The sequence below is a fragment of the Mirounga leonina genome, unplaced genomic scaffold, assembly GCF_011800145.1.
Source record: "Mirounga leonina isolate KUSES-001 unplaced genomic scaffold, KU_Mleo_1.0 Mir_168, whole genome shotgun sequence".
Taxonomy (NCBI): domain Eukaryota; kingdom Metazoa; phylum Chordata; class Mammalia; order Carnivora; family Phocidae; genus Mirounga; species Mirounga leonina.
Window position 1 is genome coordinate 16,064,973 of NW_023270426.1, and position 27,569 is coordinate 16,092,541.

The 27,569-nt window shown below is 37.7% G+C and overlaps 1 protein-coding gene and 1 pseudogene across 7 annotated transcripts in view; one reads left to right on the forward strand and one right to left on the reverse strand.

The window, feature by feature from the left end:
• Positions 1–27,569, forward strand: part of CDC42SE2 (CDC42 small effector 2) — a 185,768-nt gene that overhangs the window by 105,740 nt on the left and 52,459 nt on the right. For 6 of the 7 annotated variants that reach the window (XM_035014054.1, XM_035014053.1, XM_035014056.1 and 3 more), the window contains one exon: positions 5,243–5,325. The gene's annotated coding sequence lies outside the window, so the exon portion shown is untranslated. Of the gene's footprint in view, positions 1–5,242; positions 5,326–5,392; positions 5,411–27,569 lie in introns of those variants that run through there. The other variant, XM_035014059.1, reaches the window with a different exon arrangement.
• LOC118017094 lies at positions 10,085–25,911 on the reverse strand (annotated as a pseudogene).

A 27,569-nucleotide genomic window follows, 5' to 3' on the forward strand; every position in this document is an offset into this window, starting at 1 on the left:
AGGTTTTATAGTATATTGATTAGTTTAGAATTTGGGGGCAAATTTCTTTACTTTTTTCAGTGTGTAAAATGAAGAAATTGAACTAGATTTCTCATAGATCTTTATTGTTCTTGCCAGATCTGTATTTCTTTGGGAAGAAAGAAAGAATTAGCATTTGACTTAAATGAGCAAGGAGATGGAACACATACTTAGTACATATTTTTCTTTCAGTATCAGAGTAATTTAATAGGGTCAAGGCCTGGTAATTTAAGCCATTATTCATTGAGGAAAAGTGGAAACTAAACAGAAATGTTACTGTAAGACTTAAGGCTTTAGCTTCTTGTAGTTTGACCGGCTTAAACCTAAGACTTTTGAATTGCAGTGGATTTGGGCACTTAAAAATAGATTTTTATTTTTAAATTCATAAGAGCATCTGAGGGTTGCAAGGAATCATAAAGCTGGTCTAGATCAGCTATCTGGTATTTTCAGATCGCTGCTGTAATACTCCGACTGCTGATGATAGGTATCCGAAGGCAGGACGTTCCCTTTGAGGCAACAGTGACTCAGAAAGATGTTCTAATATGTGGAAGATAGAGCCTCTGCTCATTCATTCTAGTTGTGCCATTTGTGCTGATGCAGAACTAGCATGATTTTTCTCTGTGACTGCCCTAAAAGTATTCTAAGGTAGCACTACTAACTCATTTCTCTAAAGATGAAGCCCTTTTTTCATAGCAGTGTGATGGAACTGAGACTGTTAACTTGGAGAATACATATCTCTGGATAGAGATGGGCTTACACACTTCTGATATTATCTAAAATAAAATTTAATGATTAAATTCAGCTGAAGAAATAATGTAATTTTCTGTTATCAGTATAAATAATAGGCAGATGGGGATAGAGGTGCCATTTAATATGTAAAAAGCACCAAGCCATGTCAGCAGTTAACAATTAAAATGGATCTGATTTGATGATTTCTTCATTAATTCTAAGCAGAATGTGAAATACGGTATAGTAGTGATACTGGGATGAATGCTAATAAAATTACTATATTAAAATGTTTTTGGTTGACAGTGAAAAAAACTTTTTTTATCTAATTCCTACCAAATGTAATGAAAGCCTGGGGTACGTTGTGGACTGCAGTTGAATGAGTAATAATGAAATCCTCTAAATTTTCTTTTTGCCCATGCTGAATTATATGGGGTTAGCTAGAGTGCAATTTTTGGCATATGCTTTCTTTGTGATCGGTAATTATGGTTTTGATCTTTAACATTGAGATAATATACTTTTCAATGGAATTATTTTTCAGAAAAAAAGATAGTGGCTGTGATTTTCATAGTTACTGCATTGAAAGGGTCTTGCTTTTCATATTAATCAGTTTTGCTTTCAGTTATTAATATGCAATGAATTTGATTTAAAATTAACTGCACATATTTAAGTGTTCAGTTTAATAAATTTTGAAGTTTTTATACCTGTGAAATTATCTCTACAATCAAGATAATGAAAATATCTGGCACCTCCAAAAGGTTTTTTTTCAGCCATTTGTGGGTCTTTTTGTCCACCATCCTCTGTTCCCAGGCAATCAACTGAATTGCTTTCTATCCCTAGAGATTCTAGAGTTTTGCGTGTATGAATTCTACAGAATATACTCTTGGTGTGGCTTCTTAGCATAATTATTTTGAGATACATCCATGTTAAATAGTGTATAATAGTTCATTATTTTTCTTAAAAGTAGTAAAATATTGAATGGCTTTACCACACTTAGTTTATCGATCCACCTCTTGATGGATAATTGGGTTGTTTCCACTTTTGGGTATTAAAAATAAAGGTGCTAAGAACAGTCTTTTGTGAACATAGACTTTCATTTCTGTTAGGCAAGACCTAGGAATAGCTGGCTTGTATGTTAAGTGTGTGTTTAATTTTTTAAGAAACTGCCAAACTGTATTCTAAAGTGGTTCTACCATTTTACATTCTCATCAATAGCATATGATCATTCCACTTGCTCCATATCCTTGCCAATGTTTGTATTTTCCTAATGAATGATAATGTTAAGGTATATTTTCATGTCCTTATCTGCTGTGTGTACATCATTCGTGAGTATGTTAAAATCATTTGTTCCTTTTTATTTTTTTATTTTTTAAAAGATTTTATTTATCTGACAGAGACACAGTGAGAGGGGAACACAAACGGGGGAGTGGGAGAGGGAGAAGCAGGCTTCCCGCTGAGCAGGGAGCCCGATGTGGGGCTCAATCCTGGGACCCTGGGATCACGGTCTGAGCCGAAGGCAGGCACTTAATGACTGAGCCACCCCGGCGCCCCCATTTGTTCCTTTTTAAAATTGGGTTTTCTTGGGCGCCTGGGTGGCTCAGTTGGTTGGGCAACTGCCTTCGGCTCAGGTCATGATCCTGGAGTCCCGGGATGGAGTCCTGGGATCGAGTCCCACATTGGGCTCCCTGCTCAGCAGGGAGACTGCTTCTCCCTCTGACCCTCCCCCCTCTCATGCTCTCTCTCTCTCATTCTTTCTCTCACATAAATAAATAAAATCTTTAAAAATAAAATGGGGCTTTCTTAATGAGTTTTGAGCATCTTTCTTGTATTCTTTCTGAATATAAGTCCATTTTCAGATCATGAGATTTGCCTCTCTTTTTTTTTTTTAGCATGTGAGTTGTCTTTCGTTTTGTTAAGTGTCTTGCAGATAGCAGAAATTAGTAATTTTGATGAAGTCCTGTTTGTCACTTTTGTCTTTTACCTGTCATGCTTTTGTGTTTTATCTAAGAAATTTTTGTCTAAGACCACAAAAAATTTCTACTATGTTTTCTTTGTGGAATTTTATAGTTTTAGGTTTTACCTTTAGGTCTGTGATCGATTTTGAGTTAATTTTTATATGTGGCACAAGGTGTGGACATCCAGTCATTCCAGCTCTATTTGTTGAAAAGGTTCTCCCTTTCCCCACTGAAGTAGTGCCTTTGTAGCAAGGTTTATTTCTGGACTGTCAATTTTGTTTTCTTGATCTGTCTCTTTTCAGTACCACACTGTCTTGATATTTGCAGTTTTATAACAAATCTTGAAGTCAGGTAGTATAAGGCTTCCAATATTAATTATCTTTGAAGTTGTTTTGGCCATTCTAGCTCATTTGCATTTCCATGTGAATTTTAGAATCAGCTTCTCAATTTCTACAAAAGCTGCTGGGATTTTGATTAGAAATGCGTGGAATCTTTTGCTCAAATTGGAGAGAATTGACATGTTAAGATCATTGAATTTTGAACATAGTGTATCTCTCCATGTATTTGTCATTGTTACACGTCATTTGATAATTTGTAATTCATATTTTCCAGTGGTAATATTTCCAAAAGTGGATTTTTTGATTGTTCTTTGAACAGTTCTATAGAAACAGTTGATTTTTTAATTCTAGCCATCTCTTTTCTTAATTTTGTTTTCAGATGAAGCATAGCATCCTAGTTCATTGTTAGTTTAGATTGGAAGAAACATGTAAGCTTACAAAATGTAATGTGTCAGTATCTTTCAAGGAGTGATTGGTATTATCCCCAGTATTTTGTCTTCATTTTTTAAAAAACAAGATTATTTATTTGAGAGAGAGCGAGCTGGTGGAAGGGCAGAAGGAAAGAACCTCAAGCAGACTCCCCGCTGAGCACAAAGCCCCACGTGGGGCTTGATCTCACGGCCCTGAGATCATGACCTGAGCCAAAATCAAGTCAGACACTTAATTAACTGAGCCACCCAGGCACCCCATTTTTTTAAAAGTAATCTCTACACCCGGTGTGGGGCTCGAACCTACAACCCTGAGATCAAGAGTTGCATGTTCTACCTACTGAGCCATTCAGGCACCCCGTCTTCATTTTTTTTTTTTTTAAGATTTTATTTATTCATTTGAGACACAGAGAGAGAGAGAGAGAGAGAAAGCATGAGCAGGGAGAGAGGCAGAGGGAGAGGGAGAAGCAGGCTCCTCGCTGAGCCAGGAGCCCGATGTGGGGCTCAATCCCAGGACTCTGGGATCATGACTTGAGCCTAAGGCAGATGCTTAATGATCAGAGCCACCCAGGCGCCCCCGTCTTCATTTTTTTAATGAAATATTAATATTCTTCATAATATGGAACCTTGAAACTTCAAACTACTATTACTTAAATGGTTGAATTTGTAGGTAATTTCAGGAAAGTAATTCTGATGGAGGCATTGTTATTTGTTTTTATGGGATTCTGAGATTTCATTCAAATTACATATTTTAGAGAATCAGTTACCTTGGTATTGGTTTTGGGAGAAGGAAAGTATATGATAAGGACTTTGAGGTTTGAGGCTTATGCACATGAATCACATTGCAGCTTTCGGAGATGGAGAAAACTGAGAAGGCAATGAATTTGGGATTTTCATTTCAGCTTGGACATGATTTAGGCCTGTTTGTTGACTGTGTTAAGTGCTTATATGTTTATTTGGAGGCTTATAAATGAAGAAATATATCTTAGGAAAAAAAATATTTCTTAGGTCAAAAATAGGTCTGAGGTCACACAGCTAGTAATCGCAGAATTAGAACTCAAACCTAGGGCCTGCTGACTCCAAAATCAATGTAGTCATTAGCCCTATACTATATTGTATTGTCAAGGCAGAAAAACATGCTTGGCTTTGATAGTAATTAATGTTCCCTGTGAGCTATTATAAAAATATAGCAGAGTTTGCAAAGTCAGATGCCAGCAGGATCCAGACAGATAACTGAGTTGTGTTATGAGAGAGTGATGACATCTGCAGGCAACTGCAAAGCCTGTGACCCACCCAAAGGATTAGCTGCTAATCAGCTCCAGCAGATTGTTACCATGTGGGAATGTGGGCCCATTACCGCTAGATCTTCTAATTTTTTTTTTTCCCCCAAGAGAGGTCAGAAATCTTGATTTCCATGTTGAGTCTTCTTCTGATTTATAAATGTAGGCAGCTGTCCTTTAACATGAGTGTAGGTCAACCTTATTTGTGTCCACCACACATAAATGTGTGTTGGATTCTACCCAGTGGGCAACTTCTGCTAAGAGTTGTATCTGGTATTCTGTGGACACAACAATACATTTATATGATGTGAAAGGGTGGTAACCGTGTAATAAGCACTTAGCCTTTGAAATGCAAGTTGCTTAGTTTGAACATGGGGTTTATTGAATCTGGTATTTAAGTTCAGTTTTCTTATGGATCAGTTAATATAGATGGGGGAGGAGGGAATTGTTCCCTGTAGCCTTTTGCTTCCTAATTGCATGCTTTCATTTGCACATAGGGCCAGTTGCGAGTTTGTGGACGTTTGACTGAAACCTGGAACCCAAATGAGAAGAAACCTTCAAGGAACAACTTCTATTGACAGTGAGTCTGTAATCATCTGTATGCATAATATGGAATGTTCTCAACCCAGAGATAGCTAAATGGGTGACTCCATTGACAAGGAGTGGTGAGTCTGACTGTCCCCACTGATAATTAACTAAATCCTTTTCATAAAAAGAGAACTCCTCCTCCTCCATTCTTAGCATTTACTCTCTGTTGAATAGTAAATTAATTTTTGTATTACAGAGAATGACAGCAGTGCAGTTTAGGAAAGTTCCTTGTCCCTAACAGTGTATTTAGTGTATGGTTGCAGTTTGACTTTTTTTATTCAGTTAGGCACATCCTTTGTCATTGTATTTTTCTCTTTTATTTCTTTGCCTAATTATACCATCTTCCAAGGCCTGTCTTCTTGAAATATTCAGCCTAACATTAAAATGATGGTCATGATAATTAACAGCATCTACTCTAATCTTGGTTAATGGTAGGTGCCCTTGCCTTGGGAATCATTTTAGGAATAGATCCAGTTTTGGCGACTGAGTAATAGAAGGGAAGTCTGTAAGAGGATTCTGGGAAAGGTTTTCTTGGTTTTGAGAAAGAAGGAAAAAGTTGATCCCTCTACTCCCTAGAGGTGGTTTTATCTGGATGGGACATCTGGAACTGCTGTAGCCATTTTGCTACTAGCCTGAAAGTGATGCCCTTATGTAAAGTAAGGCAGACTCAAGAGAACGGCAGAGAAGTAGAACTGGGGCTCCATGTAATGTATGTAGAATCACCCTAACTGTGGATTTCTTGTGATGTGAGATAACAAATTTCCTTAATGTTAAGCAGTTTTGCCCTTAGGTTTTCTATTACTGGCTGTAGAAATCCTCTCATTTGATTTCTCCTCTTCCTGATTACCCATTGTCTTTAGTGTCTCATTCATTTATTTCTCCTTGATTATGTTCTGTGCTGTCCAGTAATGCTGCTTTGTATATGTTGCTTTTGAGGCATATTGTAAACTTTGTGAAGTTTTTTTTTTTTTTTTTAGATTTTATTTATTTATTTGACAGAGAGACAGCAGGAGAGGGAACACAAGCAGGGGGAGTGGGAGAGAGAGAAGCAGGCTTCCAGCTGAGCAGGGAGCCCGATGCGGGGCTCGATCCCAGGACCCTGAGATCATGACCTGAGCCGAAGGCAGATGCTTAACAACTGAGCCACCCAGGCGCCCCAAAACTTTGTGAAGTTAAGGGCTCTGTTTATATCTCTCCTCTAATACCAGTACTGTCTTCTTAATAAAGCCATCAGTGCATATTTACTGAATTGAATTGTTTGAACAGTTGAGTATTTGAAAAACCAATCTACAGAATTGAACAATTAGAGATTCTTTCCTTCTTTTCTTTCTTTACTTTCTTCTTTTTCTTTTTCTTTCTTTCTTTCTCTCTCTCTCCCCCTCCCTCCTCCTTTCTTTCCGTCCCTCCCTCTCCTTCCTTCCTTCCTCTCTCCTTCCTTCCTTTTCTTTTTCTTTTTCTTTCTCTTTCCTTCTTTCTGTCTTTCTTTCTTTCTCTCTCTCTCTCTCTCTCTTTTCTTTTCTTTCTTTCTTGTTTTATTTATTTCAGAGAAGGGGGAAGGGCAGAGAGGGAGAGAGGGAATCTTAAGTAGACTTCCCCGCTCATGAAATGAGCCAAAACCAACTGACGGAACCACCCAGGTGCCCCTACAGAGATTTTCTTTTAGTTCAAATCCTTTTCTTTAACCACACTGCTTCCCTGCAGGATTATAAATGAAGTTTGGCTTTTAAGATGATTATTGTATAACACATATTCAGGTGGTTAGTTCTACTCTAAAAAAATGGTGCTCATATTTTGTCTTTTGCTTTTCTTTGACTTTACTGTTAATATCAGATCTTTTCCTATATATTTGATTACTGGCTTTCAGTGTAATAAATTTCACTATTCTCTGGCGTAAAAACAGGATAGTTTATGTTCTATTTTCTCTGCTCATTATAGGAATAAGGGACATAAAAAGTAAGAAACATCGTAATTCAGAAATAATTAGTATTTGACTTTGAAATGCACATTCAGAAAAAGTCTCCCTAAGGTGTACATCTTTGATCTGCTCTTAGGACCTAGTTGTGTGTCTTTGTGTGTGGGGGGGTAGGTTTCATGGTGAATCTAGTACCTTGTAAGAGGAGTCTTGAGTTACAGGATGGATTATTTAGTCACTTCTATTTTAAGGCTCTATGAAACAAAAACACTTTTTTTCCTAACTCAAGCTAATCATGTACTCTTCACTATTTAAATTCTACTGTTGTGATCTTGAAAAAGTCGGATGTAAACCTCTTTTGCTTTGAGAAAATATATGGTGTTGGTTTCTGTTGTGTTAAAAAGGAAAATCGTAAAGCCTGTGGGTAATTTTGTAAGACATTTTGAGTTAATTTTTTTTTCCTTGATGGGTTGTCATTAAAGTTTGGGGGAATAACTTTTTAAGAAGGTAGTGAAAGTTGTATGATATGCTTAACCTATCAATTTTAATTCAGTAATACCATTCAGTAATATTAGAAGTTGAAATCACTGAGGTCAACTGTAATGTACTTTATTTCATAAATACTACGAAGAGTTTGTTAGAATGGAACATGTGCCCTAACCCAAGGCAGTCACAGTAGGCATGTGATCTCAGGTAGATGAATCAGAATGATCTTAGGCTATTTGCTAGGAATGCTAGGATAAAGGCACTTTTTTTTTTTTTTGGCTGAATTTCAACAGAAATCAAAATGTACTCATTAAACTCCTGGAAGCTACCTTCTGACCATAAAAGGAAACCAGTTGAATAAGAAGCAAACACTGAAGGAAACCAGTTGAGTAGGAAGCAAACACTGAAGGAGTAGAACAGAGAAAAACCATGCCCTGACCACTAGATCCAGTCTTCCCTGAAGATAGTATACTTCTAGACTTCATTTAGTTTACATGAGCCATTAAATTCAGTTTAGTCCAGTTGGCTTTGGATTTTATGTTTCATGTATATGAAACCGTCTTAACTGATAGATCTTTTATTCTAAACTATATAATGATAACTCAAGGGACTTAATGAAACTTGAATTGTGAATTAGGCAAATAAGTCTCTGATAATGCAGTCCATTATCAGGTTTGTAAGGTGGCAGAAAAGGCCATTCATTGATTGATTACAAGGATTCAAGTATTAAGTAGAAGAGTTAAGGTGGTAAATAAATACATAGTCCATGCCATTGCTAAGTAGTTTATTGTTAACTGGAATAGGCTATCATGATGATAGTAATCCTACTATATACTAGTAGGATTATTAACTGAGATTAATAAACTCTTACTAGGGGTGCCTGGGTGGCTCAGTCGTTAAGCGTCTGCCTTCGGCTCAGGTCATGATCCCGGGGTCCTGGGATCGAGCCCCACATCGGGCTCTCTGCTCGGTGGGAAGCCTGGTTCTCCCTCTCCCACTCCCCCTGCTTGTGTTCCCTCTCTCGCTGTGTCTCTCTCTGTCAAATAAATAAAATCTTTAAAAAAAATTAAAAAAAAAAAATCTCTCACTAGGCAAGATGAGAGTTGTAGAGGAAAAGGAGTATCCATCATCTCTTGTGATTAGCTCTTTGGTGGAGACGCCTACTGAACCCCTGCTACCTCTGAAGCTGGTAAAACAATTGTGGGGAACCTGGAATTGGCAATCTTTAAAAAATATATATATATAAATTATTCATTTTTTCCTAATAAAGCATTAGAAAAATGTACAGTCCTCAATCCCATATTCAGATTTTTTTTTGTTTGCCTTATTCAGAATCTTGAGGCCAGATATACTGGGGTTTCAGAATTCTTCAGATTTTAGAAAGGTTAATATAGTACACACACTGTATTAATACCTCTTTTTTACTTAAAGGACAAAGCGGTTTCTGTTATTAATAATACAAATAATCCTTACATGAGTTGAACTGCTAAATGACATACTCTGTATACTTTTCAACATTATCTTAACTATTTAACAGTTTTTTTTAGTAATAGCAGTAAAACATGAGGGACATTCATTTCATTTTTTTTTTTCCTCAAAGATTTTATTTATTCATTTACTTGAGAGAGAGAGAGAGAAACAGCATGAAAGCGGAGAGGGTCAGAGGGAGAAGCAGGCTCCCCGCCGAGCTGGGAGCCCGATGCGGGACTCGATCCCAGGACTCTGGGATCATGACCTGAGCTGAAGGCAGTCGCTTAACCAACTGAGCCACCCAGGCGCCCCATTTCATTTCTTTTTCTGTCCAAACTATCAGAACATAACTTTCTTTACATTTGAAAAATCCCCTTTTCTTTGATTTTACCTACACATCCCCCATCTCATTTCACCCATTTCTTAAACTTCTTTATTGCATTGCCCACACCTTTACCAAACTACAGAATCTACAAGTAGTTACATCTGACACCTAAGTAGAGCTTAGAAAGTCAAAGTCTTCTCTCCCAAAGGTTTCCTCACTTCATTGATAATTCTTCAGAAAAGAAGAAAAAATGCTATTCACTCATACATTTCATACTTGGACATTTCAGCAAATGAGCAAGGCAGGCTTTTCTTCTCATTCAAAACAAGATTAGATAGAGTAGTTCTACTGATGCTACAACCCATAAGTCTGGGAACCCTGGGTACTGTTCTGCTCTATAAGAACGTTGTTTCGTGGAATAAAAGTCTATATAATTTGTGGTTGGTTTCAGTCCATACTGTGTTGAATAATTAGTAATAGCAGGGAAGTGAACTCATTCATCAACATAAAGATCTTTTTAGCTATGAGGAGACAGCAGACACATCTGTGTATGGCAGGGTTCTTACTGTTGGAATCATTTTGACTACAATATAGTCGGTATGGGAGCTGTCTGTTTTGTTTTCTTGCTGGTGAGGAATAGGAACTGATGTAAGTTGGTGAAGATTTGCTGGAGCCAGAGTATAAGCCTTTGTTTGGTTTTCTTTTGGCTATTGTAATACTGCATAGGTGGCTGGGTCCTATCGTATTCAGAGTGAGGGTTTCTGATTCGTAACCGTGCTGGTGAGGAGGAGATGCTGGTGAGGAGGAGATGCTGCTGACGAACGATGGGTGACATCTGTTCGTCAGTGGTTGACAAAGAAGGATGCGATTTGAATTGGTCTCACTCAAATGTAAAATAAAGGTATAACAAAATAGTTTTGATTCCACACATCCTTTTTAGAAATGCTTTGGAGATCCTCATATTGCCATACTGTATTCAAGACCTGGGCTGCTGTCTTCACCACTTACAGCGATGATCTGTCTCCTCTGCCCTTGGTTATGTCTCTATCCCCCCTGAGTTGGCCAGGACTTTGTTGTTCTCCATGTTTTTGCTGGTGACCTCATGCAGAGCACAGCAGATGGTCTCATCAGACAGTACATGGGGGCCAGAGCTACTGGGAAGCTGGTTGGCCAGGTCTCTCACGGTGTATTTACCTGTGAGCTTTTTGTCCCAAACATCTAGCACCACATCCCTCAAAGCAGTTTCTTCAGATGGAGCATCTATCATTATCTGCTTTCAGAAGTCCTACAAGCATGGGCAGCCCTTTGTATTTGTGGATGGTCACCTGGATGTACTCTGCAAACTAGTTTCCAGCAGAGGCTCTGGAGAGATCCAGCAGAGCCCTCCAAGGTAGCTGGGATGCAACTTTCTGGTAGAAGAATCAGATACGGTTTTACCACTGATGGATGCCACAGCATCTCCGCCCCTTTGGAGTACTTCGGCAGTCTTGGGATATGACCAGCTCCATCCCGTTGATCCTCTTGTGTCCTCCCCTTTTTTTCGCCCGCTGACAGCCGGGCTCCAAGTCCTTGCTGGGAGATTCTTTTCCTGGTAAGGCATCCAGTTAATTCAGCCCCAGCAGCCAGGCCTGAGGGGCCTCCAGGTGCAACTGATTGGGCAGGTTCCGTGGGGTGCAAACGCAGTTCACCACAATCTTGGTGTTCTAATCACATGTGTTCACACATGTGTGGATCCCATGCAAAAGTGAGTTTACTAGCACCTCACAGGGTTGCATGTGCTGCTTCACTTCCTCCCCTGTGGAGCTGGCAACCCGTCGTATTAGGCAGAACAAGTGAAGTCTGAAATTTAGTTTTGTGATCATCATGAAAAGAAGAGCTATTCCATCCAGAATAACTGGAACATTCATAGTGTCTGTTAAGGTTGAGAGAGCATCTTGATTGATTGTCATCTTTATAACATCACATGGAGGTAAATTCCAAAGGACTCCTGTAGCAAATTCCCTTACTTCGGCATCAGTAGATTTTCTCATCAGTTGGAACAAGGCAGGTATCCTACCAACATTTTTTTCTATTGCTATTTTATTTTCATCTGTAGACTTGCAAAAACAAGGTTTCGGAGGGCACCCCACAGCATTCCTCCAAACTTCCAAAACTCTGTCGTCCAAAAAGTCGGACGGATGCTTGATTCCTCCTTACCTGTACCCCTCCATCTGTACTTTGTTGTTGCCAAAGCACAGGTGCTGCAGGTAGGCTGCTGCGTTTGCCTCCCCTGATGGCCAGGGTGCTGCAGCATGTGAATGACTTCAGGCAGCTTGGGGTCATGCCAGGCAAACTCCCTGGGGTCTTTCTGAATCCTGTCTGTTGATGGGGATCTTGTGCCAGCATCACATGTGGTGTTGCATGCTGCAGCCTGTTACAGTTGCACTCCTGCACTCGCTGCTGTATTGGCCTGTAGGGCTCTGGGCAGGTGGTTCGTGTGTTCAGAGCATAATTATTTCTTTGGTATGTAAGGGTGCTTTGCTGGCTGGACATCCTTTGCACGTTTCCAACACCTACGGTACCTGGGCGATATAGTGCTGCCTATGATCTTTGGATTTCTACGGTTCCGTGGTTTGGTCTGCGATAACATTGGGCCGTAATAGGTCTTCCCCTCCTATATTGGAGTGATGAGCAGGTTGGGAGACAGAGCTGAACGAAGGTCTTTCCCAAGCTGGTTGTACTGCCTAGCACAGGAACTCTAAGCCTTTCAGGCTGTCTGGCCGATGTGGAACCATACTCTTCCTAAAGGGCATACTGCTGCTGTGCAAGTTGTTCTATGTCATGAACAGTCCTTTACAGTGAAGGTCACAGGGTGTGGTGCGGTGGTCATCCCTCAGTGTTTGGGGAACAGTGACCCCACTTGGCCTTGGGATGGGAAGCTACTTGAGTCTGTGCCTCCCATCAGGATCAGCGGGGACCCTACTTTGGTAGTGGTTTGGTACTGAGAGGTTGGTCAGTTGGGATTGGAAGTCTGCTGGGAGGTGACTGATCCAGCCCTATGTACAACTACGGGGGAAGCGAGTCTGTATGCAGAGTATGGTGAGGCTGCCTGCTGAGCAGGTAATGGAGTGAAGGAATATGCACTGGGGTTCAGTGGTCGGGAGTCACTCACTGACACAGAGCCAAATCTACTCTCCAGAGAAGTTTTCTGTAACTCCTTTGAAGGAGACGTGCCTCCTGATAACAAAAGAAAGACTGCTCCAGATGGAGCTAAACTAACTCTTCTCATGGCCCGATTAGCTACTGATGGCTGAACCACTGTTTGTCCTTCGGCTCTTGAGTTTCTCACCAAATGGTTATTAGTTGATCCCATGAATAAATGCTGTGGTCTGTTGTCTGTCTTACCCAAATTCTAGCTGTTGTGGAAATTCCTTGCTTCTACTGGTATCTACTCTTGGAATAAGAATTCATTTTTGTTGGACTTCTTGAGGTACCCAATGATCTTTCATGGAGAGATGTCTGTGCTGGTGAATAGAGGGTCCCTTGTGCCAGTGCTGTCCTGATGACATCATTGTTGGGATGAACAGTGTCAGAAAGTCCAGGTTCTTTTATACCAGTATTTGGCACATCTGTTGATCTCCAAGGAAGTGACTTCTCAGTTGAGCTGCTCCTTTAGGAACGTGGCTGTGGCATCTGGTTTCATGCCTGGGCCAGTGGAGGCAGCTTCCTTTCTGTGGTTGCTGCTCCTCCACTAGTGAAGTCCTGCTCAGGAGTGGGCATTCCTCCTTCCAGGTTAGGCAGTGGCTCTTGTCACTCTGGGAATGAGGTCCATCTGCACTGAGGGGTTGCCGCTGTGGCCCTGGAAAAAATTTAAAAAGTGGGTGCAGGGCTGCCCGACTCTCCCTCCCCCAGTTCCCCCCTCCCCTGAATTAGCTCTCCCACCACCCACAGCGGTGATAGCTAACTTGCCCCTCTACCTTGTGCCCATGGTGTCACCTCCGCGGCCAGCATTGACAAGGACTCATTTTTTACTTGAGAAAACTTAGAGACATTAGGTGATTTTATGGAGGTTCATGTAGCTAGGAAGTAATAGAGTTGAGATTATACTCTCTATCTGTTTGGCACTGATATCCCTGTGCTAAATAAACCTCTGTTGCACTGCCTCTTCATGGTGCTGTACCGCTTAAATTCATCTCTTTATTGTGAACATTAGGAAGGTGATTATTCTTTGTTAAGTTTAATCAGCCAATCTAACAAATTCACATAGTATTTCTATTAGTCTTGCAATTGATTCACTTAGCTTTTCTGGGAATATAGTCTATTTGTAATTAAACATAGTTCTAAATTTTGCTTATCCTTTTCAAATTTTATATCATATTGGTTCACTTACTAATTACATTGGCTAGAACTTGTGGCACATTGTGATTACAGTGAGCATCTTGTCTTGTTAATTTAATGTATCTAATGTTTCACTAAATGCTTACTTAACATTAATTGGAACATTGATATTCTTTCACCCCTGAGCATGAAGCCCAGACTTTAGTACTCTTTATAAATAAAATATAAAAGGGATTGGAGTACTTCTGTTAAGAGTTTTTAAAAATCTGGGGCGCCTGGGTGCTTCAGTCAGTGAAGCATCTGCCTTCGGCTCAGGTCATGATCTCATATAAATAAATAAAATCTTAAAAAACAAGTTTTTAAAATTCCTATTTGGACATCTTTGTAGGCCAGACTTTAAAGTCTTATTTGTTGCTGTGTCAAAATTGCTATAAACTAAAACTTACTGTTACTTCTACCTACTTACACCACTCTTCATTTTTTTTCAAGATTTTATTTATTTGAGAGAGAGCAAGCATGAGCAGGAGGAGGGGCAGGTGAAGAGGGAGAAGGAAGCTCCCCGCTGAGTGGGGAGCTTGTTGCGGGACTCGATCCCAGGACCCTGAGATCATGACCTGAGCCGAAGTCAGATGCTTAACCAATTGAGCCACCCAGGCGCCCAATACTGCACTTCATTTTTAATCTCTTATAGTCTGTACATAATATCTTTTACCTCTTCAGTATATTCATTTTTATACACTTAAAAATATGTTGAGTTCTATTTTATCTATATATTTTAAAAATTTTTTGTGGGGGGCTAACATGTAGTAGGAGCTCAGTGAATATATATTGAATAAGTTAATTTTTATAATTATCTGATTAGTGAGGCATCTTGATAAGCCTATGTTTGGCTAATGATAGGAAAATATTATATCAATTTTAGAAATGGAAAAAACCCAGAAAATACATATTTATTATTGTTGTAGTTTCTTGGTTTCATGGTCGTATGGCTGATTTCAGATATACCAATTTCCCTGACTTGATAGCATTTTGCTGTGGGTACCAGTCTTTTAGAAGCTCTCTGGTGGGTTTAGGTATTTCTCTCTCTCCCTCTCTCTCTCTCCCTCCCTCCCTCCCTCTCTGTCTCTATCTCTCTCTCTCTCTCTCTCTCTCTCTCTCACACACACACACACACACACACACGTTAGGAATAATTCATTCACCAAATGTGAGAGAATGAGGAAATGTGTATATAAAAGAAAATTATTAAGGAAGTAGAATGGGATTGCTCCATTCAGATATTGCCCCTGAATGGTTCAGAGTTTCTCCTGTTAAACTTGAAATTATCTGTAAAGAAGTAGCTTTGGAGATTTTTAGGGAATGGAATAGTTGGTATTAGCTCTTTAGTTTTGTCAGTATGATACAAAATATCTGTCTCTATCTATAGGTAGAAAATATTTTTGGAAGTCTGGTAATAGTGTTACAGTTTAAGGGAATGAAACTGATATTAAATTCCTACTTTGGTTAATGATCCAGGGTTTAAATATCTGGAAACAATTGCCATTTGAGGGTCTGTGCTTTGCTTAAGTAAATAGAATTGGTGGCTCAGTGTTGGGCCCATTCAGCAGCTAACCCATAGTATAATAATCCTTACCACAGCAGCTGGAATTTATTGTAGCTGTTGCTGTATGTTTTCACTGTAAAGGCCATGATTTCCATGAGGAAATCATAAAAGCAGCCCTTTTGTGGTTTTGATTACAGAGTGTTTTCTGGGCAGCATGAGAAAATGCTCTGCTTGTTTTGTGCTATGTGGATATAAGACATGCTTTTATAAAAGAAGCCATTTCTTCTTTGAAAAGTAGTCACATGCAGGAAACCTATTTTCATTTTTTTATTAGCATCTAATAATATTTGTGAATGGTTTTAATGTACATGTTCACTGAAAAAATGCTTAGAGGAAATGATACTAATTAAAGGAAATGTGTTGATCTTAGGGTGGATATAGAAAATTTCCACTCAAGACCATATTCCCCATAGTCATCTGTTTCTGTAGTTTTCTTTAAAAATCGTTGACCCATAGAACTCACCACAAGTTGAGTGCTATGTGTATTGTCAGTGGGTATTTTAATTTATTTTAATTACAGTGTAGTTAACATACAGTGTTATTTTAGTTTCAAGTGTACAGTATAGTGATTCAACACTTCCAAACATCACTCAGTGCTCATTAAGTGTACTCTTAATCCTCTTCACCTATTTCACCCACCTCCCCTCTGGTAGCCCTCTGTTCTCTATAGTTCATAGTCTGTTTTTTGGTTTGTTTCTCTCTCTTTTTTTTCCTTTGCTCATTTGTTTCTTAAATTACACATATGAGTGTGCTCATAAGGTATTTGTCTTTCTCTGACTGGCTTATTTCGCTTAGTATTATATGCTCTAGCTCCATCAATGTCATGAAAAAATGCCAAGATTTTCCTCTCTTTTATGGCTGAGTAATATTCCATTGTATATACACACACACCACCTCTTCTCTATCCATTCATCTATTGATGGGCACTTAGGCTGCTTCCATAGTTTGGCTATTGTAAGTAATGCTGCAATAAAATAGGGCTGTATATATTCCTTTGAGTTAGTGGTGTTGTATTATTTGACTAAATAACCAGTAGTGTGATTACTGGATCATAGGGTGCTCCTATTTTTAATTTTCTGAGGAACCTCCATGCTGTCTTTCACAGTAGCTGTAGCAGTTTGCAGTCCAACTAACAGTTCATGAAGGTTCCTTTTTCTCCACATCCTGGTCTACACGTGTTGTTTCTTGTCTTTTTGATTTTAGCCATTCTAACAGGTGTGAGGTAAAATCTCATTGTAGTTTTGATTTGCATTTTCCTGATGATGACTGATGTTGAACATCTTTTCATATGTCTGTTGGCCATTTGTATGTGTTCTTTGCAGAAGTGTCTGTTCATGTCTTCTGCCCATTTTTAAATTATTTTTTTTTATTTGGTGTTGACTTGTATAAGTTCTTTATGTATTTTGGATACTAGGTCTTTATTGGGTAGGTCATTTGCAGATATCTTCTCCATTCAGTAGGTTGTGTTTTAGTTTGTTGGTTCTTTCTTTTGCTGTGTAGAAGCTTTTTATTTTGATGTAGTCACAATAGTGTATTTTTGCTTTTGTTTCTCTTTCCTTAGGACATATCTAAAAAGATGCTGTTATGGCTGATGTCAAGAGAAATGACTGCCTGTGCTCTCTTGTAGGATTTTTATGGTTTCAGGTGTCTCATTTAGGTTCTTAATCCATTTTGAGTTTATTTTTGTTTATGGTATAAGAAAGTGGTACAGTTTCATTCTTTTGCATGTAGCTGTCCAGTTTTCCCAACACTGTTAGTTGAAGAGACTTTTCCCCATTGCTAATTCTTGCCTCCTTTATTGAAGATTAATTGACCATATAATTATGGGTTTCGGGATGCCTGGGTGGCTCAGTTGGTTAAGTGTCTGCCTTCAGCTCAGGTCATGATCCCAGGGTCCTGGGATTGAGTCCCACATAGGGCTCCCTGCTCAGTGGGGAGCCTGCTTCTCCCTCTGCCTGCCACTCCCTCTGCTTTGTACTCTCTAACAAATAAATAAATAAAATCTAAAAAAAAAAAAAAATTATGGGTTTCTTTCTGGGCTTTCTTTTCTGTTCCACTGATCTTTGTGTCTGTTTTTGTATCAGTACCATAATGTTTGGATTATTATAGCTTTGTAATATAAATTGAAGTCTGGAATTGTGATACCTCCAGTTTTGTTTTTTAAGATTGCTTTGGCTATTTAGGGTCTTTGGTGGTTCCATATAAATTTTAGGATTTTTTCTTCTAGTTCTGTGAAAAATGCTGTTGCTATTTTGATAGGGATTGCATTAAATGTGTAGATTGCTTTGGGTAATATAGACATTTTAACAGTATTTGTTCTTCCAGTCCATAAGCATGGAATGTCTTTTTTCATTTCTTTGTGTTGTCTTCAGTTTCTTTCATCAGCGTTTTATAGTTTTCAGAGTACAGGTCTTTAGCCTCTTTGGTTAAGTTTATCCCTAGTTATTTTTTTATTTTTGGTGCAGTTGTTACTGAGATTGGTTTCTTAATTTCTCTTTCTGCTGCTTCATTACTAGTGTATAGAAATGCTATGGATTTCTGTACATTGGTTTTGTATCCTGTGACTTCACTGAATTCATTTATCAGTTCTAGTTGTTTTTGGTGCAGTCTTTAGGGTTTTCTTTCTTTTTTTAAAGATTTATTCACTTTAGTGAGAGAGAGCACGTGTGTGTGTGTGTGTGCTCGCGCATGTGCGTGTGGGTGTGAGGGGGTAGGGGCAGAGGGAGAAGAGAGAGAACCCTAAGCAGACTCTTCACAGAGCGTAGAGCCTGATAGGGGGGCTCAATCTCACAACCCCGAAATCAGGACCTGAGCCAAAATCAAAAGTCAGAGGCTTAACTGACTGAGCCACCCAGGCACCCCTTTAGATTTTTCTGAATATAGTATCATGTCATCTGCAAATAGTGAAAGTTTTACTTCTTTACTAATTTGGATGCCTTTTATTTCTTACTGTTGTTTGATTGCTATGGTCTTGTTATTGGTTTTTTTTTTTTTTTTTTTAGATTGATTTATTTTAGAGCATGCGCACATGTGAGTGGGGGCAGGGGAAGAGGGAGAGAATCTTCAAGCAGTCTCCTCGCTGAGCACAGAGACCTACGTGGGACTCAGTCCCACGACCCATGAGATTATGACTTGAGCTGAAACCAAGAGTCCGACACTCAACCAGCTAAGCCACACAGGGATCCCTTGTCATTGGGTTTTAATGGCAGATAAGGAAGAGTAAATTTTGCTCTTTAAATGTTGGCTGACACTTTCATGCCTAATTACATTCCTAAATATTCTGAGTTATAGTTACGTTTCTCTGGTTCGCTCATATATTTCAAGCAGTTTACAAGGCAGATTTACCCGTAAACAAATCTTCCTAAAACTTTAATCTTTTTCTTTTTTTTAAAGATTTTGTCTATTTATTTGAGAGAAAAGAGAGAGTGAGCGAGCTGGGGAAGGAGAAGAGGGAGAGGAACATGCAAACTCAATGCTGAGCACCAGGCCTGACTTGGGACTCCATCTCAGGATCCCTGAGATCATGACCTGAGATGAAACCAAGAGTTAGATGCTTAACCACCCAGACTCCCCAAACTTAAATAATTTTTAATGTCCAATAAATTAAACTTGTAAACTTGTAAATTTAGCATATCAGTTTTTTCTCTTTTAAATATCTTAATAAACAGAACATAAAATATCAAAATAAATTATTACAGATATATATAGTAGCACTAAAATATTAATACTGTAGTTTTGGTTGACTTCATCATTTCTATATCGATTTCTATATTTTCCCAGAGTTAGAAAATTATCCACCCAAAAGGAAACAATTACTGTCAAGGCCAGTTGAAGTAATTTGGTTAAAAATCATGACTGTGGTGCTGTTACTAGTAAAGCTATTAGGGTCAAAAACTATAGATTCGAATGGATTTCAGGGCAAAGAAATTTGAGACTATAGAGGCCTAGGACCTAGGTGTGCCTGCGAAGGCTGAGCTGGCTGTGGTTAGGATGGGTGCTTTTCTTAGGCTGAAGTTCTGCCTCTCACTTAATAGGACCTTTGGAGTCCATTCCTTTCATCTACATACTTGAACACGTAAGTTTTTAGTTTTATGCAATTCTCTGTACTTACCTGAAATGCTGGTCTTTTAAATGAGTTGGGAGTAGTAGGTGGGACAAACATCTTTCTAGGTCCCACTGTTAATTCCCCCCCCCCTCAGATTCAGGGTCCCACTTCATCCTGGTGCTCTAAGCATATAGTAACTCACTCATTTTTAAGTTCTTTATATAGGATGGAATTCTGAACCACTTATTTCAGCTATAGTTCTCTACACTAGGGCCACAGAAAGTGATTTGGAGAACAGTTTCTGCCTCTCTGAAGAACTTTTTGTCTCACGAACAATGACAAATCTGTATTGAGATGAAACATAAAAGCTGTAGTTTCACTTCTAGATACAGCCACACTGTGTAATGGCTCCCCTTGTCCCTTAACCAGTACGGGTTTTCAGTTGGACCTACAGTATTCTCAGAAAGTAGATCATCTGTAGTAGAATCACCTTAGACTCAAAAGAGACTTAAATAGGGACTTATCATTAGAATTCGGTATCTGAAAAATACTGTTCTAATTTATAATACAGCATGATACCAATAAAAATACCAGAAAGGTTTTAAAGAATTAGGCGAGGTGAATTTAAAATTTAAAAGACAAAAAATAAGATTACCCAGAAAAGTTATGAAAGAAAAGGAACTAATTATCTTATATATTAAAAATGTATTCTAAAACAGTAATGATGGGGGTACCTGGGTGGCTCAGTGATTCTTGGTTTCGGCTCAGGTCATGGTTTCCTGGTCGTGGGATTAAGCCCAGTGTTGGGCTCCATGCTCAGTAGGGAGTCTGCTTGGGATTCTCTCTCCCTCTGCCCCTCCTCCTGCTCGCTCACTCTTTATCTAAAATAAATCTTTAAAAAAACCCACAAAACTATAGTGATGAAAAAAATAAAACAGTAGTGATGAAAACATTGTGATTCTGTATATGAGACAGGTCAGTAGTACAGAATAGAAATTGTTCCAAATTCATAGGGAGGTAGAATATAATAAAAGTGCATTTCAGATCAGCATAGAAAGGGATTTTTTTTTTTTTATATTGCAGTATTATAGCAGGGTAGTGGTCCAAAATAAACAAAAGAAACAGATCCTTACCTTCAGAGGAAGAAAACACATTTTTTCCCCTTTTTATTTATTGGAGTTAGGGAGGCATTTTTTTTCAAGATTTTTTTTCACAGATTGGAAATACAGATACTCTAATGCATTGTTAGTGGGTGTGCAGTTTGGTATATTCTGTTAGAAGGAAATTTGGAAAATATTTGTGAAAATCTAAAATGCCTCCTCAAATTCAGTCTGTAAACTCTTTGATTGACCATGTTCAGAAGTGTCTTGGAGTTTATCCCACAGATAAATCCTGTAGGTTTTGGGTTCACTCCATCATACTTTACATGTGTGAATATACGAGATTATTTTGTGCATCATGTTTGTAGAAGTAAAAGATTAGAAACAAAAGTAAAAGATTAGAAACTTTCCATCTATTGGAGAACTGGTTATACTCATAAAATACAGCCTTTATAAATTGAGGGAGGCAGTTTTTTAAAAGTTACTGATACTGCCTGATTTCCAAGATAAAGTATTAAGTGAAAGAGCAAGGTGCCAAATGATATGTGCAATCACATGAAAATACTTTAAAAAGGAAAAAATATATATGTGCATTCTTCTATGTGTACAGAGTATCTGTGAAAGGGTACACAAGACGCTAATACCAGTGGGTGGAGGAGAACTGGATCGCTAGGGATAATGGTGAGAAGATTTATTATTCATGATTTACTCTTCCATCTTTTGAGTAATATATTACACCATGGTAATATATTGGTGTATTACTTATCTTACCAAAAAGAAACACACACAAACATTAATATGTAGTACTGAGAAACAAAACATATTTATCCTAATTTTCATCTTTATCAACTCATCAGAATCTCTAAGGGTGAGACCCACTTCCAATTACATTAGAAAGTTTTTTTATTGTAGTATAAATCACATAACGTAAAAACTACCATCTTAAGCATTTTTAAAAGTATAGTTTAGTAATACATTCACATTGTTGTGAACAGATCTTCATAATTTTTTCACCTAGCAAAAATGAAACTCTAATACCCATTAAACAAAAACTTCTTTTTACTTCCTCTTGCCAGCCTCTGGTACCATCATTTTACTTTATGTTTCTATGAATTTGAGTACTTCAGATATAAGTAGAATTACTCATATAAGTGGAATCATATGGTATTTGTCTCTTTGTGACTGGCTTATTTCAGTTAACATAATGTCTTCAAAGTTCGTCCATGTAGCATGTGACAGAATTTTCTGCCTTTTTAAGACTGAATAGGATTCCATTATATGTATATATCACATTTTGTTTATGTATTCATTGGCTGATGGACATTTGACTTCCTTCCACCTTTTGGCTATTGTAAATAGTACTGCTTTGAACAGGAGCATGTAAATATTCTTGGAGACTCTGCTTTCAGTTCTTTTAAATAGATAACCCAAAAGTAGGATTGATTTGGTGGCATTATTTTTCAGTTTTTGAGGAATCGTCATATTGTTTACCATAAGAGTTGCACCATTTTAATTTTACAGCACACAAGAGTTCCGATTTATTCACATTCTCACCAATACTTATTGTCTGTTTTTTTTCTTTTTCTATTCCTTTTTTTTTTCTTGGTTACTAGCCATCGTAATGGATGTAAGGTAATCTCAATACATGCTTTTAACAAGCATTATAATCATATATTTCTTGTATATTTAAAAAACTTTATCAGGTACATTTAACCTAATGACTTCAGTTTGATCGCCTAAAATGCAACAAATAGTTACTTTTTAGAACTTTTTCTCAGAATGCTTTGTTGTTGTAACTTGAGATGTGTATTGTATAATCAGATCTTAAAGGGGTAGTACCTTTACGATGCCTTCCCTGTTTTTCTATTTAACCATGATTGAATGACCCAGGAAGAGTCTAGGCTATATTTAACCCCAAAGAATTTTGCCAACTTTATTTTCACTTACATAGTTGAAATTCTAAGGTTCTACATGTTATGAGAATTCCAGCTGTGTACCAGCATTAAAAACACTATGATTTAATAAAAAACTGTCATTTTCACTTTGCAACATAGTATTTGACCTCTGTTTACTTTTATTTATTTTTTAAAAAAGATCTTGTTTATTTATTTGAGAGCGAGCACAAGCCAGGGGAAGGGCAGAGGCAGAGGGAAGAGCGACTCCCCGTTGAGCAGGGAGCCTGATGTGGGACTTGATCCCAGTACCCTAGGATCATGACCTGAGCTGAAGGCCGACTCAACCAACTGAGCCACCAGCTGCCCCTGTTTACTTTTAATTGAAAAGTTTTACCTTTACAGTCTTGACAGTTTTGTGTTAACTCTTCTCACAAGATGAATCCAGTCATAAATTGTCTTTAAGAGCAAGCCAAGCAGTGTTGAAGGATTTATCCAGAGAAAAAAAGTACATGAGATCCTAGTGAAAAATGGAAAAGGGGTATAAATTGTCTTTCAATTTTTTTTTCTCCATCTCCAAGAAAACTTTAGGGGCATTATTTATTTGAGAGAGAGAGAGTGAGCGAGAGAGAGCACAACTGGGAGAGGGGCAGAGGGGAGAGGCAGACTCCCCCCCAACCTCTGTTGAGCAGGGGGCCCAATGTGGGACTCAAAACAAAATTAACACCTGGTAGAATATTTTCCATTTTAAGTAATTTAATTGCAGTTTTCTTTTCCTGACTTGAAGTTTCTGAACTTACTACTCTGACATTATCATCACAGAATCGCCTATTCTATCTTGCAAGTATTTATTCTTTAGAAGTATTTAGTAGTAGTATTTAAAAGTAATGCATCATTGTGTGAATATCTAGCTATAACCTACAATTACATTGTAAGTATTAGAAGTCATTTAAAAATAATTTTTGCTAGACTTTAAGTTTCACTATGCAGTTTATGACTTCATTTAAATAAACTGAGCAGTTGGATTTACTGTATTTGGTGTGAGTGGTAAAGAAGGGAGCTGAGTGGTAGTATGGCTTGGGAAGGGTGGGGGTTTAATCCTCACTGTTAGTTTTGAGAAAAGATAATGAAATCCTTTATATCCCTTTCCATAGACGTGCATTTCAAAGACTTACATTTTAATAAGAATTGGTTGTGCAGCTGCAACCCTGGCAACACAGACTAGGAGAAAAGAATTGGGGCAGAATTCCAGAAATCAAGGCAGGCAATGGTCTCATGTGGAGCTGAGCTAATGAAAACTGATAAAAATATAAAGCACTTAGTAGAAGTAAGACCAGGCCTTTCTTTGGCATAGTGGATGTTGAAATTTTCCTTACTATATTTTATTATTTAATAAGTCAAAAAGCTGTCATAAGCTGCTTACTCAATAAGAGTAGCTGCATTATATTGTCCTTTAGTATAAAAATACCCTACAGACTCTGGGAAGCTAATATTTCTGTGCAGTGTATCTAAAAAGTAATTGTTGCTGGCCCATTCTTGGTAAAGTATTGAAAGCACAATGTACCAGGCTCATCAGATTTTTAAAAACAAGTTTTTAAGTTGTAATTTAAGAAATAAATGCTCACAGTAGTTTTAATGTAAACTTCTTGCTGTTATTGGAATCTTGAGGTGCCCTCAAATAATAAAATTTGTAAACATATTCTTTTCTCTCAGCCCTATGACAGTGGCTGTAGAATCTGTCATTAAACCGTAATTTAATTATTACCAACATTTAGGTTGTGTCTGGGGTCTTCCCTCCTGTCATAAGAAGTATTGCAATAAAACATTTTTGTGCATATATTTTGCTTTTTTTTCTGGATTACTCTCAATTACTTTTGGATTTTCAGAAGTCATACTAACACATTAGCTGTAAAAATTTTTGATATTTTCTAAATGTACTACCAATTTACATAATCTTAATTTTTCTAGGAATGAGTTTTTTCCTTATATCTTATTTGGCTCTTTGGTCTTTTAAATCTTGACTTTTTTTATCTTTAATTCTGGAAAAATTTATCCTCATCATTTCTTGACATGTTTGCTTTTCTCTTGAAATGTTTTTCTCTCTTTCTGGAACTTCTCTTATCTGGATGTCTTTTTTTTTTTTTTTTCCTACTCCGTATTTCCACTTTATTCATTTTTATGGTTTCTTATTGTGACTTTATAGTACTAATATTTCACATAGTACTAATATCCCTAAAGTACTACTATCTTCTGCCAACTTCAAAAGTAAAACAGCCTGTGATTTTACCATCAAAATGAGTTTATTCAGGATTAATCGAAAGTGCAAGCTACGGCAAACCATAGGCAAGTCCGGAGATGAGAAAAGAGGAACATGACTTTATTGAGAAAAGGAGAAAGATGGGAGGGAAAGTACATTGGAGGAAAGCTAGAGTTGAGGGTGGTGATGGCTTCTCATTGGTTCAGGTACATATTTTCGTATTGGCTGAGCTTGTTGCTGGACAAGGAGAAATTCTTTCTGCTCAGTGGGAATGCGAGTGACTATGAGTAGTAGGATAGGAGAGCTCCCCCTTCTGGTGTCCTGACTCCAGTTTTAATGAACTTTCCTTCATTCAGTTTTATAGTCACATGGTTATTGCTCAACAATATCTGCCAAGGGGTTTGGATGCATACTGTGGGTTTTTTTGTTTGTTTTTGTTCTGAAATTAAAGTATGCAAAATAAAAATATCTGTCAAAATAAATGTATGTATACATACATACATATATACATACTTGTATAGTGAAATCCTATATTCAGAAATATATGCTGAGGGGCGCCTGGGTGGCTCAGTTGGTTAAGTGTCTGCCTTCGGCTAAGTCATGATCCCAGGTCCTGGGATCAAGCCCCGCATCGGGCTCCCTGCTCATCAGGGAGCCTGCTTCTCCCTCTGCCCCTCCCCCTGCTCATGCTCTTGCTTGCTCTCTCTCAAATGAATAAATAAAAAATCTTAAAAATATATATATATATATATATGCTGATATCTTTTTTAAAATTGAAGTGCAGTTAGCACACCATATTGTATTAGTTTCTTATGTACTACATAGTGATTCAACATTTTATATACATTTGGAACTGATCACAGAGATAAATTTAGCTACCATGTGTCCCATACGGAGCTGCTACATATTAGTAACTATATTCCTGATGCTGTACATAGTATACCTATTGTTTGTACCTTTTAATCCCCTTCCCTTATTTTACCTATTTCCTTACTCCTCTCCCCTCTAGCAAACGCCAGATTGTTCTCTATATCTTGAGTCTGTTTCTATTTTGTTACATTCATTCATTTGTTTGGTTTTTTTAGATTCTATATAAAAGTGAAGTCATAGGGTATTGTCCTTTTCATTCCGACTTACTTTTCACTAAGGATTTTTCTCTAGGTCCATCCATGTTGTTGCAAATGGAAAGATTTCATGCTTTTTTATGGCTAATATTTTAGTGTGTGTGTGTGTACAGTTCATTATCTTTATCCCTTCATATTTTGATGGACATGATGGATTGTGTGGTAGTTGTATTTCTAATTTTTTTGAGGAATCATTATGCTGTTTTCATAGTGGCTGCACCATTTTGTATTCCCACCAACAGCGCATGAGGGTTCCCTTCCACATCTTTTCTTGCACATCTTGGCCAGAACTTATTTCTTGTGTTTTTGATACTAGCCGTTCTAAGAGGTGTGAGGTGAGATCTCATTGTGGTTTTGATTTTCAGTCTGCTGATGGTTAATGATCTTGAGCATCTGTTCATGTGCCTGTTGGCCATCTGTCTTATCTTTGGAGAAATACCTATTCAGATCATCTGCCTATTTTTAATAGATTTTTTTGGATACTGAGTTGTATGAGTTCTTTCTGTATTTATAATATTAAACCCCTGTTGGATATATCTTTTGCAAGTATCTTCTCTTATTCAGTAGGTTGCCTTTTCTGTGTTACGGTTTCCTTAGCTGTACAAAAGCTTTTTAGTTTGGGGTAGTCCTGTTTATTTTTGCTTTAGTTGTCCTTTCCTGGTGAGACAGATCCAGAAAAATATTGTTCAGATGTCCAAGAGCTTACTGCCTGTGTTTTCTTCCAGGAATTTTATGGTTTCTAGTCTTTTAAGTCGTTAATCCATTTTGATACTATTTTTGTATATGGTGTAAGAAAGTGGCCCACTTTCTGGGGTGGCTGGCTAGCTCAGTTAATGTAGCATGTGGCTCTCAATCTCAGGGTTGTGAGTTTGAGCCCTGCATTGGGTATGGAGATTACTAAGTAAAAAAAAAAAAAGTTATTAAAAAAGAAAAAGGAAACTTTCACTTTCATTGTTTTCTTTGTAATTGTCCATTTTCCCAACACCACTTATTCAAGAGACTGTGTTTTTTCCATTGTACGTTCTTGCCTCCCCTGTTGAAAATTAATTTACTTTATCTGTGTGGGTTTATTGCAGGACTGTATTATCTTCCATTGATCTGTGTGTCCTTTTTGTGTTAGTACCATACTGTTTTGATTTCTATAGCTTGGTAGGATAGTTTGAAGTCAGGGATCATGATACATCCAGCTTTGTTCTTTCTCCACACTACTTTGGCTAATGGGGTTCTTTTGTCGTTCCATAAAAATTTCAAGATTCTTTGTTCTAGTTCTATGAAAAATGCTGTTGATATTTTGATACAGATTACACTGAATCTATATATTTCTCTGGGTAGTATAGACATTTTAACAGTTTTAATTTATGCTACCCGTGAGCACAGAATAGCTTTCCATTTATGTCTTCTTCAGTTTCTTTCATCTTTGTCTTACAGTTTTGAGAGTACAGGTCTTTTTACCTCCTTGGTTAAGTTTATTCCTAGGTATTCTTTTTGATGTGATTATAAATAGGATTGTTTTCTTAATTTCTCTGATAGTTCAATATTAGGGTATAGAAATGCAACAGAATTGTGTACATTAATCTTGTAACCTGCAACTTTATTGAATTTATTATTTCTAATAATTGTTTGGTAGAATCTTTAGGGTTTTCTGTATATAATTTGTTATATGCCAGTAGTGACAGTTTTACTTCTTTTTTTATTTGGATGCCAT